Consider the following 18,568-nt stretch of genomic DNA (forward strand, 5'->3'; position numbering starts at 1 on the left):
TATGCTATGCATTCCTGCAGAGTAAAAGCTTTGCAATATATCAGGATGAATTATGGACATGCACCTTTAAACAGGCCTTTGGTACCTTTCCCAGAATTATGACTATGACATGCATGACACTAATTAAGTTCTTTATCTTTCAGGTCACTCTAAAGAGCATCCGTAAAGCAATGGTGTTCTGAGGTACCCCGTTTACTGCAGTCAGACTGCTCTGTAGCATGAGATCAGTGAAGGAAAAGGATCACGTTCACCATCAGTATTAATTTAGCTATAACATGGGGTACAAGAATGTTCCTGGTCTATTTTTTATTGGGTGCTTTTCCCAGTTTACCTACTGACCATCTATGTACCCATTATCAGATTAAATCCCATTTACTTACCAGGGCTGAAACATTCTCCCAAGATCTCAAAAGCTGAGAACAATCCATATAGGCTGTCATCCAGGCAAATTTAAGGGGGTTTGGTGCCCTCAGTGGCATCCTGGCAATAGTTCCCTTTGGATACAGACTCTAACACCTCCCATTGGGAGAGTGTTTGGGCACCTACATCACTGTATGGGCCACTTATGCTCCTCTATCAGTTTATGTCTACCCTTTCATATAACAGAAGAAGTTAAGTAATGACTCCAACAGCAAACACAAAGATATTGGAACACAGAAGATATATAATGCATTTGATTGTACCAACATAGGTTTTAAAGTTAAGATCAAAGAACTGCAAAACCTGTGTTAATCCTGTAAGAGGTATTACATCACCAGTGTGTTCCAGTGCCTTCACATGGCCAAAAAGATTACTGTCAGTAGCTTGGAAGACAGTGCCCATGTCTTACTTACATTCAACTCCATCCTTTTACCTCTGGGGTATCTCCATCCCCATGCACATACCCATCATGCCCGTCTTCTCAGCTTCTCCATCCCCTGCCTATACCCAGCATGCCCATCTTCTCACCTGCTCCATCACCATGCCCATCTTCTTAGCTGCACCATCAAGTACCCAAGCTGCTAATGAAACTTAGGTCATCTGGGCCAAAGTCAGGGTTTTCTCTCTCTGTGCCACCAATGTGGGAATGTATTTGGTCTTTAAATCATAACCAGTGGGAGAGAAATGCCCCTACTTTTTAACTGTCTGCTGTGCTACTGCTAATGGAGATTGATACACAATGGCTGAAAGCTACATATTACAGCCCAAAAATAAGTAACTGCAATACACACCACCTTTTCATAATGTTTATAGCCATGATTCCTCCAAATATTCTTGAAGCACAACCATAATATGTTGTGTATTACATTCAGCTATATCAACAGAAAATAAAGTTATAGAGATACAGAATTGAGATGTGGTAGCAAGATAGCTCCTCTTCTTGTTTCCAACCTAGTGTCTAAAGTGAAGATATTTTGAATGTGTCAGGCAGGGTTTAGTCAATTGTGTAAATTTGCTATTGAGTTTTTATATAACAAAAGTAAAGGAGACTGGATTTTTCCATATTTGTATACCCACTTAGCACTATAGTCTAAAAGAGAAAATATGATGTGCTTGTTGAACTAAAAAGCCTGACATATTGCATATCATTACCTACAAGGTATCTGCTGATTCTATAGTACAGATGGATGTAGCTGTAGCTGGATTCTAGATAATTTAGGTTTGATGAGTAACCCAGGCACTGATAGCACCCACTGGAAGGATTGACATGAATTACTAACACTGGTTCACCCATACTGGGGTGAGGGAGTTAACTGTGTTCTTTGCAAAGACTGTTACTTAGTGAAGACTGGGTAGACAATAGCAGCATATGGGTCTGAGCGCATTGAAAAGACATCCAGCATGTGTGCTGTAGCTGGGAAACAAGGTGCATACACAGACTTATACATGAACTACTGATCCGGAATTGTGGAAGCTCCCACCCTTCCAAGTCTGCCACAATATCCAACAGGGGTTAAGGCAAGGTTAAATCATGATGGCTGCATGAATGATGCTGCCAGCCTGGGTACTTAGGGTCAACAGGCACAAGGGGAAAATGGATAGAAAAGTTACTGAGATATTCATGCTTTGGTAAACTGCCATGTGCATGAATGAAGTGGCTCATGAATTGTCACCTCAAGCAATCATAAAGCAGATGAAATGCATCTGAAAAGAATAATAACAAAGCAGACCAACACATGACAATGTGTAGAGTGATTCGAATCTAAAAGAATATGCACTGCTATTTTGGGAAAGAAGATATAACAAGCACATTTTAATTCAACATAGGATAGATGGCATTATACATTGCTTCAGCTGATGCTACAGCAATACTTAAATAACAAGCTGAAAAAATACAATTTCACACAAAGTTTGTACTGTAGTAAAGAAGATGTATCAACTGCATGAGTTTACTGGAGAGAATTGTTTACTTTTTTTTGCCCTTGTCACTTTCTAAAGTCTGTGATGCAATTTTTGGTGTTTGGAGTTAAAATACTTCAGTTTGCTAGTGTCTGAATCAAAATCCAAATAGAAGAATAATGAAATAATGATAAGAAATCAGCAAAAAAATATATGTTTTATTTGGGAACTGGAATCAAAGGACTCTGCAAATTTCCATTGGAAAGGTAATATAATGCTAAACATGAAATTCGGCTAAACAGTGTCAGTTCTAAAAAAAAAAAAAAGTGTGTGTGTGTGTGTGTGTGTGTGTGTGTGTGTGTGTGTGTGTGTGTGTGTGTGTGTGTGTTCAAATAAAGTGTGACACTGAAAAGTGAAACACTAAAGTTCACTTTATAAAAACAGTAATGAAAAGTGAAGCACACTGTAACAGTTTTAAAATAGTTATGTAGTGCAACATCCCCCACTCTAGGAAGGTACACCCCTACACCCCAGCTACTCCTATATACCAACTACAAGATCACTCTATCTCAGAAGTAAGGCTAATTCTCTGGGATACAGCATTCTGATACTCTAGATAGCCAAACGTATTTATACTTCAGTGCTGAACGTATGTCTGGTGATCTCCTGCCTTGCTCACCATGCTAATATTTATTTTAAATATCTCTTTATGATAGCATGACATCAGTCTTAATATTTTGATAGTAGGGGTGTGTGAAGTTCAACTCCCACATCAGGAGGTCCAGGGGATATATTTTTAATTATATCCTTTGCACCTTTTTTTAGCAAACACATTTTATTTAATTTTAAGTACTCGAGATGTCAAATTCTTATTCACATTTTTGTTTTGTTTCTCTAAGCACTGGAAATGCTAAATTATTCATAGCTCTTGAAAGCAGTGAGGTCAGTAATTACTTCATATCCCTATTTTGGGAGATGAATGGATATGCTGACCTCTGCAACATGATGATGTAAGTTCATTGGCTGCCTATTTTGATGACACTCTTTTAACTTTATCATGATTATTTTTCTTTTTGTGCTCTTTTATACTCATTTTAACTATTTTTTTTATGAGGGCAGAGAATAATAAAAATGTGGTTAATGTGCTGAGTAAAAAGGCTAATTGCCTGATCAATCACACTTCAACAGTCTGTTTTAGATTTCTTTGAAAAATAAGTGAATAGTAAAAGAGTAGCATGGGTTACTACACAAATGGAATTTCTCTGATGCTGATGCAGAAACTGCAGCACTGATACTGGTCAGAACAGCTGAAGAAAGATCCCAACAATGCCAGCTAAAACAGTGCCTCAAGCATCCATCAATTTCCCATAAAACATTAACGAAAGGCCAGTGTTAGACTTCATAGGGATAATGTCAATGATGAAAATCATGGTTGGGAAAAACAGAAAGAGGGAAAATAAACCAAAATATTATGATTTATTGTTATACAATAGCCCTTCCTAAAGAATATATCCCTACACCTACTTTAGCAAATTTGCAGCTTTCTAGCCATGACCTAAACCACCAGTAATGTAAAGTATACCACGACAGTACAGTATTGTACAATTTGGTATTGTATCATATGGCACAGTTGCCTAGCCTGTAATTTAGCACATTTACAACATCTATAATTGCTTAACCAGGTAAACCCATTGAACACTCAGTCCCTTTTCAGGAGTGATCTAGCAGCAATGTCTGGTTAAGTGACTAGTATATGCACATTTCATTAAAATGTACTAAACTGACAAAAAGGCACTGCACAGTTCAATGAATATGCACCAGAAACTGAACATGTGAGAAGGACAGAGCAGAAAACATGTGTGTGTGTGTGTGTGTGTGTGTGTGTGTGTGTGTGTGTGTGTGTGTGTGTGTGTGTGTGTGTGTGTGTGTGTGTGCACGTGTCTAACCTATACATATCTTGTGGCTAGATAATGATTTACAAAATATGATTGTGTTGAAATCATAGAAACCCAGTGTGACTAATGTTAAATTTTTTTCTGAGGAAGAATTCACCTCAACACATCTGGAAATGCTTGCTACCTTTGAGTGAGAAAAAATAAAACGATGTTTCACTTTGCTCAAACTAATATTACTTATCACTAATATTTTTGATATAGCTGGTGAGAGGCATAGGGCAAAGTTTACTTCCAAGAATCATAAATTTCTTTAAAATACTTGTATGTTACCTTTCTAAGTATTATTGCTTGCATTTTTTTTTCAGCATTATGATAATGACTACTTTACAACAGTCTGATAATGAGATCTTTCAACAATAAGGTTCAGTAAAATTTTCTTTTATAGTTTAGCATTCAGCTTAGAGTTGACCACATTATTCTTATATAACACCTGCCAAAATGCAAAGACAAAATATATGACTGGTATGATTTCTAGATTTAAAGGTAAGTACTAGGCAATCAGTCTGCAGACCATTACAAGCCTAGCCAAAAAAAAATTAAATATTCATTCTAGCCTCAAGGGGGACCAGGGGAGATATCTAGGTTTACCTTGAAGGAAGGTGGAAATGATATTACTCTGTTTGACATGTATTGGAAATGTATTCCAGAGGTGAAGGACACATTGGGATATGAATCTATCACACCAATATTGTTATTTATCTATTGATGAAGGTTAACTTCCTTTAACCAGATATTTTTTCTGTGAAGGAATAGGAGGTCAAAGAGAGCTGGATCTTTCATAGCTTAATAGGCTGGACACATATCTCTACAGTGGACTCTGTAAGAGGTTGAGTAAAGAGAGAGTCTGTACTGCTATGTTGTCTCTTGTGTGCTGCTGGTGATGCTGGATATGGTTCAGAGCTCTGGTGGATGACTCCCATTTGTAATCACAAAGTGGCCTACAACACACCGCAGTCTGAAGTAAGAAATATAATGCAGTATGTATCATATATTTGGAATACTGAATGGATTCTTCCGGTATCTAGACACCTTTGAAGGGGTACTGCAATGTTAACAGTTACACATACGCTTTGACATCTGCCTCATTCTCACAGACAGCAACCTTTGTAATGCCATTGTATAATAACCAGAATTAATAAGAATCCACAACCATGTGTGGGTATATCAGGATTTACCCCCACACAGTTGTGGATTACTGCTAAATCACACAATGACTACCTAAAGTCACTTTTCTTAGGTCTGCTCATGTCTTCTTAGCAACAACATTCAAGTGTACTAGTAAAATGAGATTAGAAGGAAATGTATATATCCTGCCACAAGGCACACAAGTGTTAAAATATCCATACTGAATAGTAATGCCATAATTTACTATAAGAAGATGAAGTCCCTCTTACTGTGGTTTTGTTAATCGCCAGCGCCTTGTCAAATCCTATAAATTGAATGAAGCAGGACAGTAGATGAGTCTATCAACATCATCTGAATGCTTGTCCTGTACTCATTTATGTAATTCACAGCACTTTTTGACTTAACAGACACAGAAGTACCACTGTCAATGCATGATAGCAATTGTAGTGTTTACGTGGACTTAAACATGGAAAGGAATATCTTTAAAAGTAAAAGTATAGGTTGGAAAACTTATTACCTGTCTTTGTAACTCTAACATTGGTATAACAGCATACAGAAGAGAGTTATTGCAATATTATGTTGGTTTATTTTTCTTTATATGACATGTAAGATGGTGCATAGACAGTGTATGTGTTCCTGAAGCTTCAACTTTACGTTCATTTTATCAGGTTCTTCACAAGTCAATAAAACAAAATAATAAATAGAAATAAAATATCAAACACACCAATAAAATATGAATTAAGACTAATAACAATACAAAATATTCAGAACTATAGTAAAATAAACTTAATGCTGAAATAATGGTAAGGTAACATCAATAGTTGGCAGAATATAAACTAAAGACCAGTTCAACCAGATGGGTCTTTAACCCCTTGACAAAACCAGTTGACATGGGTAATTCTGGCAATCACCCATGAAGCAGTTTCCACATACAGAAACTCTGGTAATTGAAAATCTCATAGCCAGGAGATTCCAGATTATAAAGTGGAACCATTAACAGAACTTGTGAAGATTGTTGTTATTACGTATGGAGCAGACATCTGTCTGATGAATGGCTGCATATTGTGGGTCTGCTTAATTAATCTGTAAGATTTGATATGTGAGTGATCCAAAATCTTGACAATAGTAAGACAGAGCCCATCTTCACAGTAGTTATAATATGCTGCAGAATCAAAAATAACACTATGTTATGTGCACACAGTAGGGGTAAAAGAAGAAAACGGCACATTCGTTTGCTGATACTGTCATTCAGCACTACATCAGTGTATAGGAGATAGCATCAAGCTGTTACAAGCAAAAATTAAAAGCAATCTACAAAATATTTTGCAAGGTTAACTTTTAGAAACTTTTGTCAAGAGCACAAACTCAATGTCACTGCAATATGTAGAAAACACTTTGAATTTCAGTGTCTATTTGTACACAAATAACTGCATTTTACAACAAATAGTAAATATAATACAACATACTGCATTCATACAGACTATTCAGAACATTTGCCACTTTTCTGGTCTGCCTTTATATGTAACAGCTTTATATACATTTGCCAGTTTCAGTTTGCCACCAAATAAATGATATGTTATATTGATATAGCACATGTGCAAATTGTACTAGGAAATGTGTGTATCTGTTAGTCAGTGTAGTAATGGATGATGTTTATGGTTTTCACATGTGAGTGGATATAGAATGTGGAGACTATCCCACACCAGGAATACCTTTCATAATTAGCATTTGCCTTAATGGAAACCTTAAGTTCATTATTTCTGTTTTGTTGTGTATTTTATAACTTATTTTTGCTTGTGGTTTAGGATTAGAGGGTAGGGATAGAAAGGCATCAGATTCATTACTATCATTTGTCAACAGAATGCTGGCTCAGTAGTTAAAAGCTCTTCCTTATATCTCAAGGCGAGGTGGTTCAGTCCTGGTCTCCTAAATTGTGTAGAGTTCTATATGTTCTCTTTGGGTTTACTTGGGTGGTCTGATTTTTCTCAGCTCCTAAAAAGTGATGCAATATTTTTTTGGAGCAAGTTAGGTTTTGTAATTACTTGAGCTTTTGTGCTAGCAGGAGCCTATCATTGTGAATTATTAAGTTACTGATGTTAGACACAGGGGTTAAGTTTCCAAAATATCTGTGCTCCATGTACATATATCTATACATAGATACAGATATAGATATAGATGTAGCTGTAGATCTAGATATATGCCATGTTTTCCTCTGCCCTTGAATACCCTGGTTATGACTGAAAACAGTCAAAGATAAAGAAAGCCAATTATCCAGTAAACACATAAACATCATTAAACATTCATTTCCAGAAGTGCTGCTCAACTTTGTTTAACCAATATGGATAGGGAAACCTTGGTGACCAATCTTTGAGAGGGCTATCACTTTATGCTTTCTAAAAAGAAAAAAAATGATGATGATTTAGGATGTATTACAGCATTATTTTAACTGTAAGTTCTTCAAATGTTTAAGTCTGACTATCATATTCTAACACTGTTACTATTTTATGTTTTTTGGTTGAATAAAATATGTAAAACTGCTGAAATGAAGATCTCTTAAAAATAAAACAAAGACGAGTATTTCTCATTCACTGAATAAAATAGGACAAGAAGTTTGTAAGTAAGCATTTTTTACAGAAATAAAAGAAACAAAGTACAGTATCCTTACACTTTCTTCTTGTAACTGTTGTGTGAAATAGATTGTGCCCTGTGGATAAACTGAACTGCTACAAAGAAGTATGGAAACATAGGCAGAGAAAAATAAAGAATGATGTTATAAGGCAGAGAAGGAAAAAGAATAAAGTTAAAGGGAAGAGACAAATTAAGAATGAAGTTATAGAGCAGAGAAGAATAAAGATAAAAATAAAGAATAAGAATAAAATTATATGACAGAGAAGAATAAGTAATAAAGAATAAAGTTATAGGATAGAAAAGAACAAAGAATAAAGTTATGCGGCAGAGAATGTAGTAGTGTCTTTCGGCTTTTCCCAGTTAGGGGTCGCCACAGCGGAAGTCTGCTAATGATTGGTAGTTGATTTTTACATATCGAGTTACCAGCCCTGACACACAACCTTCAACGAAGGTACGCCCATTCACGCATGTCTCCACGCAGAAGATGCTCTAGCTGAGAATAGAACCTAACAGCGTCTTACTGTGAGGCGACAACGCTACCGCAGCACCACCACCGCGGGTTTGCGGCAGAAAATAATAAAGTTATTTGAGCTGATTCCCTAACCTCATATAACTATGAAAGCACCATCTGCATTCTTTTCTCAGCTGTTAACGACCTTCTGTTTCCAAAGCTTCTGTTACACTCAGGAATAGAGGCTTGTGTCCAAGTCCAATTACAATAAAGCATTTCTAATATATTACTGGAGCCACACAACTATTCATATGAAGGTATTTCAATTGTCTTGTTTCAGAGTATTTATATTCAGGTTGCTTTTCCATTCTTTACTGCTTTGATTACAAAGTGCCAATAACCAGGAGAAGCTAGATCTACCACACTGTGTAAAGACCCTTGCTATGGCAGGTTAAGGCAGATTTGTGATGCACAGTGGTATGTTGAAATGAAATAAGATGCACTACCAGTCAATTTTGTTTTAAGTTAAAAAATCTGAATTCTTTGTAATGAATCTATATAGCCATCCCATAATGTTTTGAGAATGCTTGGTCATGTGTAAATGTGATATGATCTTAGCATGCTGTTTGTCTCTCCCAGGTTCTCTGTCACTGCACTATCCAACTGATGTGTTTAGGAGAATTTTCTGAAAGCTGTTTCAGCGAATGCATTTCCTGAGAGGGATATCTCCCAAACTGCATTTGTCAAAATAATAAATTGATAATCAAAATGGATTTTTGTAAGCAAGGATGAATAATGTACTCCACAACTCCATACTCTTCTTAAAGTAGCCACTCCACTGTCACTGCAGTTTGGAAGAAAATGGTGAAAACAAGCTTTGCATTTCCAAGGCAGAATGTTTGAGTGCATGCTTTTTGGTTTTTATTAGTTATTTAGAAAATGAGGTTTGGTAACAGATCAATTTGCATGCTTTTTGGTTTTTATTAGTTATTTAGAAAATGAGGTTTGGTAACAGATCAATTTGCATGCTTTTTGGTTTTTATTAGTTATTTAGAAAATGAGGTTTGGTAACAGATCAATTTGCATGCTTTTTGGTTTTATTAGTTATTTAGAAAATGAGGTTAGGTAACAGATCAATTTGCATGCTTTTTGGGTTTTATTAGTTATTTAGAAAATGAGGTTTGGTAACAGATCAATTTGCATGCTTTTTGGTTTTATTAGTTATTTAGAAAATGAGGTTTGGTAACAGATCAATTTGCATGCTGTTTGGTTTTTATTAGTTATTTAGAAAATGAGGTTTGGTAACAGATCAATTTGCATGCTTTTTGGGTTTTATTAGTTATTTAGAAAATGAGGTTTGGTAACAGATCAATTTGCATGCTTTTTGGGTTTTATTAGTTATTTAGAAAATGAGGTTTGGTAACAGATCAATTTGCATGCTTTTTGGTTTTATTAGTTATTTAGAAAATGAGGTTAGGTAACAGATCAATTTGCATGCTTTTTGGTTTTTATTAGTTATTTAGAAAATGAGGTTTGGTAACAGATCAATTTGCATGCTTTTTGGGTTTTATTAGTTATTTAGAAAATGAGGTTTGGTAACAGATCAATTTGCATGCTTTTTGGTTTTTATTAGTTATTTAGAAAATGAGGTTTGGTAACAGATCAATTTGCATGCTTTTTGGTTTTATTAGTTATTTAGAAAATGAGGTTTGGTAACAGATCAATTTGCATGCTTTTGGTTTTATTAGTTATTTAGAAAATGAGGTTTGGTAACAGATCAATTTGCATGCTGTTTGGTTTTTATTAGTTATTTAGAAAATGAGGTTTGGTAACAGATCAATTTGCATGCTTTTTGGTTTTTATTAGTTATTTAGAAAATGAGGTTTGGTAACAGATCAATTTGCATGCTTTTTGGTTTTTATTAGTTATTTAGAAAATGAGGTTTGGTAACAGATCAATTTGCATGCTTTTTGGTTTTATTAGTTATTTAGAAAATGAGGTTTGGTAACAGATCAATTTGCATGCTTTTTGGTTTTTATTAGTTATTTAGAAAATGAGGTTTGGTAACAGATCAATTTGCATGCTTTTTGGGTTTTATTAGTTATTTAGAAAATGAGGTTTGGTAACAGATCAATCTGCATGCTTTTTGGTTTTATTAGTTATTTAGAAAATGAGGTTTGGTAACAGATCAATTTGCATGTGTTTTGGTTTTTATTAGTTATTTAGAAAATGAGGTTTGGTAACAGATCAATTTGCATGCTTTTTATTTTTTATTAGTTATTTAGAAAATGAGGTTTGGTAACAGATCAATTTGCATGCTTTTTGGTTTTTATTAGTTATTTAGAAAATGAGGTTTGGTAACAGATCAATTTGCCTGCTTTTTGGTTTTTATTAGTTATTTAGAAAATGAGGTTTGGTAACAGATCAATTTGCATGCTTTTTGGTTTTTATTAGTTATTTAGAAAATGAGGTTTGGTAACAGATCAATTTGCATGCTTTTTGGTTTTTATTAGTTATTTAGAAAATGAGGTTTGGTAACAGATCAATTTGCATGCTTTGTGGTTGTTATTAGTTATTTAGAAAATGAGGTTTGGTAACAGATCAATTTGCATGCTTTTTGGTTTTTATTAGTTATTTAGAAAATGAGGTTTGGTAACAGATCAATTTGCATGCTTTTTGGTTTTATTAGTTATTTAGAAAATGAGGTTTGGTAACAGATCAATTTGCATGCTTTTTGGTTTTATTAGTTATTTAGAAAATGAGGTTTGGTAACAGATCAATTTGCATGCTTTTTGGTTTTTATTAGTTATTTAGAAAATGAGGTTTGGTAACAGATCAATTTGCATGCTTTTTGGTTTTTATTAGTTATTTAGAAAATGAGGTTTGTTAACAGATCAATTTGCCTGCTTTTTGGTTTTTATTAGTTATTTAGAAAATGAGGTTTGTTAACAGATCAATTTGCCTGCTTTTTGGTTTTTATTAGTTATTTAGAAAATGAGGTTTGGTAACAGATCAATTTACATGCTTTTTGGTTTTTATTAGTTATTTAGAAAATGAGGTTTGGTAACAGATCAATTTGCATGCTTTTTGGTTTTTATTACTTATTTAGAAAATGAGGTTTGGTAACAGATCAATTTGTCTAGGGGCATCTTCAGAGGGGGGTTTAAATAGAAATAGTAATGGGTTTTTTTGGAGGGTAAGGGAAGAAGCTACTTGGTGGGGGGGTTAAATTGAAAGGAGGATGCTTGAGAGGAAGTGAGGTAAAGGTACCGAGGGGCTTAATACGTTTTGTGAGAGTGTAGCTGGGTAAGGTATCACATCTGGGGGTGAACTTGCTACTGCAAGTATTACATCTATGATGACCTGTTGGTACTGTGGTGCAAGTAGGCCTTGGACTACATTTAGTCAGGAATTGGAAATGGAAGTGTTGCGTAGAGAAAAGGGAGTGTCCATGGTTGGCATGGTTTTTGGTTTACTTGGTGGGTAATAGCTTTAGTGAATTTCTTTTCCTTTTCTTCTTCTCATTGGTTGTGTGGGTTTGATGAGAGCAACAGTTTCTGGGTGGTTTCATGGGTTAGGAAGCAGCTGCATGCAGTGGTTGTTTCCGTGTATGAGAAGTTGTACTGGGTGTGTGGTTTGAAGCATACTTCTCAAATGCACATATTTTCTTGTTAATTTATCCACTTTCTAAGTTGTCAAAGCAATATTTAAAATTTCTTCCTATTTTTCAGCACCCTCAGTGCTTATACATTATTATTGTTTCAAGTGGCAGAAATGTACTAATTTTGTTGGTTTGCATGGGGGTCATGTGTGCATTCACTGAAGGTTGAGCTACAATAGGAATTTTAATTGTTTTGCACTTAACTTTCATGCTCTTTCACTATCTGTTTTAATTGATCCTATCAGTTACCGTTGGTGAAATGGTATGAGGTATGGGGTAGCTCCCTCTGGTCCAGGAGGTAGGAGGGGAGAGAGATCCCAAGGGCTGTGACTTAGCTATATCATTCATCTTTTTCAACAGTGTTGGATTGTGGCATTAAACTGTGGCAGGGGTTGCCATTGGATGTGCATGCTGGCTTGCATATGATTCTGTTGCCATTCATGTGGATTGGATGTAGGTCAGTATCCTGGTTCTGTCTCTCTTGGTTGCTTTGGGTTTTTGGCATAGTGGGTGTACAGGTTCAGGTCATTGTTTGGTTCTTGGTGTCCAGTTGGTGTTGCATTGCTGGTTCTCTGTTTATTTATTCATTATTTATTTTACATTTGTTCACCAGGTTTGTCTGACTGAGCTTACTAGCCCTTTTTTAGCAGAGGCCCGAGGAGAAAAGCTCCAACATAGTTTAACAGGCTAGCATCCAGAGTAGTAATTAATAAACAAGACACATAATATATACAATACAAAAAAGCATAAAATCATATACAGTTTTAAAAATGTTCTGTTGGGTCATGTTAGGCATTTTCTGGCTTGGCTAGTGCTTATGGTTTGATGACATCCCTCCTGGCAAGACTGTTGGGGGTAGAGAGATGTGGTGCACCTCCTTCAGTTGTTGCATAGAATTGTGGTTGTTTGGGGGTGAGTTCCACTCACTCGGTTCGTTGGTGGTGTGTGGTCACATGGTTTTCTGAGATGGGATGGCTTATTGCATTTCCTGCCTTCTAATATGATTGTATTCCTTTTATATTTGTGCAATAAACTGGTGGATTAATCCAATCAAGCCACGAGTAATTGCTGTGGTGTTTCGCAGGCAATGAAGCACCAGTGAGTAACAGTCACTCTCCACACATGTGCAGAGTGGCATTAACATAATGGGGGGAAGGTTCCTCTGACATGCATTTAAGTTTTAGACTTCATATGCTTCTGGAAATGCATGCTAATGCAAAACCTGTTACTCTAGCATCATTCCAAGTTAAAGAGAAATATTTAAAATGTGCTTTTTCTTAAATATTGGCAGGACACCAGATATAATTGTGGGCAGTGGTAAAGATATACTCGGTCCACAAAAACTGCATTTCTTAAAATATTGACAGGATAACACATATAGTTTTGGGAAGTGGTAAAATTGTATTCAGTCCACAAAAACTGTCATTTCACATTATCAGTGCTTTTATTGTAAACCTTGATTACGGTTAGTGTTGGGATGGGCATGGCTGTAACAGAAATAGATGGATTGTTGTGGTCATTATTTCTTTAATTTTCTTTCCCAGTTATCAAGCAATAAAGTTGCAGATAGTTCTGGTAGCACATGCGGCTTCAAGTTTGGTGTGAGAATGTGTGTTGGTGTTTAACAAATGGCTGTGATTAGTTTAAATTGAATCCAAATCTCCCTTGTTGTCGAAAGGTAAGTGGGACGATGCTGTGTGCACTTCCTGGTTGTACTTCATGGCATTTGGGATTTCATGCTAACACCTCTCTGTTGCTCCATTGGATTTATGTTTGTGGGAGCCATTTGGAGGATGGTTGTTTTGGGTGAGCAGTCAGTACGTTGTAGTTCTGTCTGGCTTCTTGCTCTTGGAGGTTGGGAGGCATCCACAGATTGACCAGAGTTTTGCCTCACTGTTTTGGTTCATTTTCATGACATGTGGTTGTCTGCCAAGGTGCTGGCACATCCTTTCAGAAAGAGAGCAACCATGAAGTATTGCTTTGGCAGGGAGGTCTGGCCCATTGGATGTTGGGTCAATTACCATGCAGAGTGTTCTGTGGCATTTGCTTTTTCAGTTCTGGTCAAACCACACTGTTTTTTGTGTGTTGTAGGTGGTTGTTTGATGGGTTTCTGGGCATGCATGGGGTAGTTTTTAAGGTTGTTGGATTTTGCCCCGTATTTTGATATTTTCATGAACGGTTTGTTCTAGCAAGTTAGTGCAAATCATTAAGGGCTGGCATTTGAAAGTGATGGCTTACACTTGTGTTTATGACAGGAGTTTGAGTTTCAGACTTCCTACCCTTTCAGAAATTAATGCTAATGCAATCTTTATAAGTTTTCTAAGTTTGTAAGAACAATATATATATATAAAAAGAGAGAGAGAAAACATAAAGTGTCCCTATTTTTGCATCTTTTTCCCTGTGTTACTTATAGTGTTCTCCATAGTCTTGTTTTAGAGAAGAAGAGGCATGTTAGGGCAAATCAGGTTAGTCTGTCAGCTTTATGTTTGTAAGGGCAGTATTTAGGGGCTAGCAAGTTTCGGTACTGTACAGCACGGTGCTGCTCAGCTGCCTCAAGTTGTATAGGGCATCAGGGACTGTGGTCATGGAGCTGTGTCTCTTACCATTCATGTTGATGCAATGCCTTTTATCTGTTGGTATTTTAGGTTTGTTAGAGGAATATTTTAACGGTTGTCCCTGTTTATGAGAAATGACCACAGGGTGCTAGTTTCAGTTCATTGTGGCAGATCTGAAATGAGAACCATTCTCGAGGGAACAGTAAATGCAGCTTAACTAGCTTAACTTTAGCTTTTCTCTCACAGATCTCTCAGGGTGTGGATTAGTTGGCAGATGAAGGGCCAAGGTAGGGAGAGAATATGGGGATTGTTTTTATAAACTTTAAATGGTGGGTAGTATGGCAAGGTTCATGACAACCTGCATTATGTGAGCCCTCAATGTTGGTAAATATGAAATTGTTTGCATTGGTTGCAAACTGCAAAGTGCCCATGAGGAACATTTTGCTTGCTGCGCATGTGTGGCCATGACTTTAGGCAAGGATTTCATTTCATTGTGGGTAAGGGTATTAGGGTCTTTAGGTTTGAATGGGCTGCATTTCTAGCACAGTACTTTTAGGAATGCTGCCATTTATACTGTGGCATAAATGGGCAAAACATGGAATGGGTTTTGTGGCTCATTAACTTTATTGAGGCTCACAGGACAGTTAACAGGTGATTATTTTAGTTATAAAATAGGCCTTTACAGTAATAAGGACTCAGTTTGAAGATGAATTGCTCTGGCCTTAACTGAGGAAAGTCTCCTGGGTTGCGGTACACCTGGGAGGTGTGGGTATGTTATGGAAGCATTTCTCCCATGTTTTAGGCATCTTAACTAACACTGCTGAGTGTAGGTTGCATTAGGGATGCTTGTAGAGCAAAGCAGCTCAAAGGGGAAGCTGTCAAAGTTTATTCTATTGGAGATTGTGATTGTAGGCAAGTGTAGTGGCTGGGGAGTTAATTAACAGGGTAGATTTCTGACAGGGAACATTGGTTATGTACATGCTGCAAATTTACAATTTGTTCCTTTTTTTTTGTGAGAGGGGAGGCACAGACTGGACCTCAGTTGATAACCAGAAAGATGATGGAGGTTGTTGCAGTGGATGTTCCAGTTGCCAGAGTGGTGCGTAGTGAGGCCACAAAGGGCATTGCGCAGAATGAGCAGTGGTTAGTGGCTTGAGGGGAGCTGAGTTGCAAGGTAATAGATTCTGCTGGGGTGGATACTCTGGTGGCTGGAGTGGAGCACAATGACATCACAGGTAATCCTACTTATTGGGGTTCATTAAGGCACATCAGAGTACTGCATTTTGGGTAGTGTGGGGGAAAGTGAGGTTGAGTTAGGTTGTGGGTTGGTTAAAACACTGTTGCGGATTGTTTATGGGGAGTGTGGGGTTCCCACAGGTGGAGTTGAATCACAACAATCATAGGAGCATAGGAAGTTATTAGGCTAACAGCTCTAGTGCTCTTACAAGCTAGTCAAGTTCAACCCTCACCTTCGGAGGGGTGGAACTCTTGGAGTGAATTTGCAGTTACCCATCCAGTTGTTTACTGTGTTTGTAGAGGACCAATGATGTATTCTGTTTCACAGGACACTGGAGTGGGTTCCTAAGGTGTGGTATCTTCGGGGTGACAAAACTGTCCCTCAAGTAGTTATGGGTAATGTCACATACCAGGTTAAGGTTTTAGAAATAGTAGCAGGAGGACCATTTCACTTGTGCATTGCATGAATTTTGTAGGTAGGGTTACAGGAAGCATTGTAGGTATGCAGTGTTTTCAGAATATTTGGGGAGCGGGGTGCTTTGTTGGCTATGTGGGAGCTAGATGGCTTAAGCAAGGCATGCTTTTGGGATTTTTGCAGAAGTAGGCCATGTTTTAATTAATTCATGGGGTACTCAGGTAAGGACATATTTCTACTGTACAGTTTTCCCAAATGTTTCAAATTTTGGCTGTATATTTTGGGCTATTTTTCATAAAATTCTGTTTTTCTGGCAATTAGTGTCAAATCATTAAAGTTTGGAGTTAAAGAATTCCTTTTCAGTAAATTCATGCTACTGCATGCCTGTTCTGTCTTTCTAAGTTTGTGACAGCAATATTCGAAATGTTCCTATCTTGGACTTTGTCCCATTTTTGTTATGGTTATCTCCAGATTTCTTGGACTAAGAAGTAGAGAAGTATGTAAGGGGGTTGTATATTTTGGAAACTTAATCTTGGTGGCGCAGGGTTATAGAAAGAACAGCACTATGATATGTCTATTGGGGGGGCAGTGTAAGACTGATGAGCAGTCTAGTTGTGGCCATGGCAGGATGGTTCTTGATTGAGTTGTTTAAGGAATAATGCATTGGTAGGCCACAGGGGCATACATGGGAGCTAGAGAGCATGTGACTTGGGGCATAGATGCAGGAGATGCACCTGATTTGCTGGTGTTATAGTTTGGGGGAATGATTTGGCTGCATTACTCACCAAGCTATCAAGGCTCAGGCTAAAATGTCATTTTGGGGGTAATGTTATATTGGTCAGGACTTTAATGGATTAATTGGAAGTGTAATTAGTTTATATACATGATGTTTGCAGCTTTTGGTGTGTTGGTTTTGGGACAGAGGATTTTCACTCATTCTGGTTGTATTGGTTTGCCATTGGATATAGTGAAGTAGAATTCATTTAAAAAATATATATACACACACACACACACACACACACACACACACACACACTCATATATATATATATATATATATATATATATAAAGTTCTTTTGGCCATTCTTATATCTATTGCAGGCAGCATGCAATTGGACTTCCATGGTTGCAGGTGGCACTGGGCCCCTTTACAGACTTTATGAAACATTTGCAAGGTTGCAATGTGACAGTAATTCTTGAGTTACAGTTATTAGGATAACAGAGATTGGTTTTAAAGAGGTTATTACAAGGTAAGGGTATTGTGTGGTCTACTGTGGTTAATTTGGCTTTGGGGGATGGCTGATCAGTTAAGTTAGCTATTTTGACAACTGGTTGAGTTGTTGATTTTATGTTATGCCACTGGAAGGTTGACAGGGATCCAGTTGTTTTAAAGGGTATGGCGTACACCAAATGACTTTGGTTTGACCTTTAGGTATGGTTAGCTTCATTTTGGAGGGTTTGTTGGAAATTTTGGAATGAAGGAGGGGGAACATCCTGGTAAGGATGGTGGGCAGAGAAAAGGCCCAGGCTTGTCCCTCTTTTGTTCCCTGTCTGGTGTTGGAGGTTCATTTCAATGAATTGGGAAATGCAACTGAGTGGTTGGACGATGCTTGACAAGTAAGCAAGTGGAGGTAAGGATGCTGCTTATTTGGATGGATGGTTATTTCAATGAGTTGGGAAATTCAGGTTATCAGATGAATGCTGCTTGGCAAGTAAAGTAAGCAAGTGGAGATAAGGATGTCTAGCCAATGGTTTCTTCCCCGACCCTAAGCCATAGAATTCCTAAAACTACACTAGCTTTTTGTCAATGATTCTTTGTACAGTGTGTCCAATTTTGTTCCCCTCTCTGGCACTTCAAGAACATATGTTTTGAGTCCCACATTTGATTTACTGCACCTCCAACATTTGGGGTTCTGCATGTTACCTTCATTATATAATTTGAGAGGTATAGCAAGCCAAAAATGAAAGATTCTGATCTGCTTGCGCCAGACTGAAGACCGATTCCATAACCTAAGATAGCCCTTTCATTCTTGTTTCCATGGGTATATGCTGAAGAATTTTACTTAACCCACGGTAGTGGTGCTGTGGTAGCATTGTCGCCTCACAGCAAGATGTCCCTTTTGATTCTCAGCTAGAGAGTCTTCTGTGTGGAGGCATGCGTGAATGGGCGTACCTTCGATGAAGGTTGTGCGTCAGGGCTGGTAACTCGGCATGTAAAAATC

Source organism: Protopterus annectens, chromosome 6.part0 (genome assembly GCF_019279795.1).
Source record: "Protopterus annectens isolate FY-2018-M chromosome 6.part0, PAN1.0, whole genome shotgun sequence".
Classification (NCBI taxonomy): Eukaryota; Metazoa; Chordata; order Ceratodontiformes; family Protopteridae; genus Protopterus; species Protopterus annectens.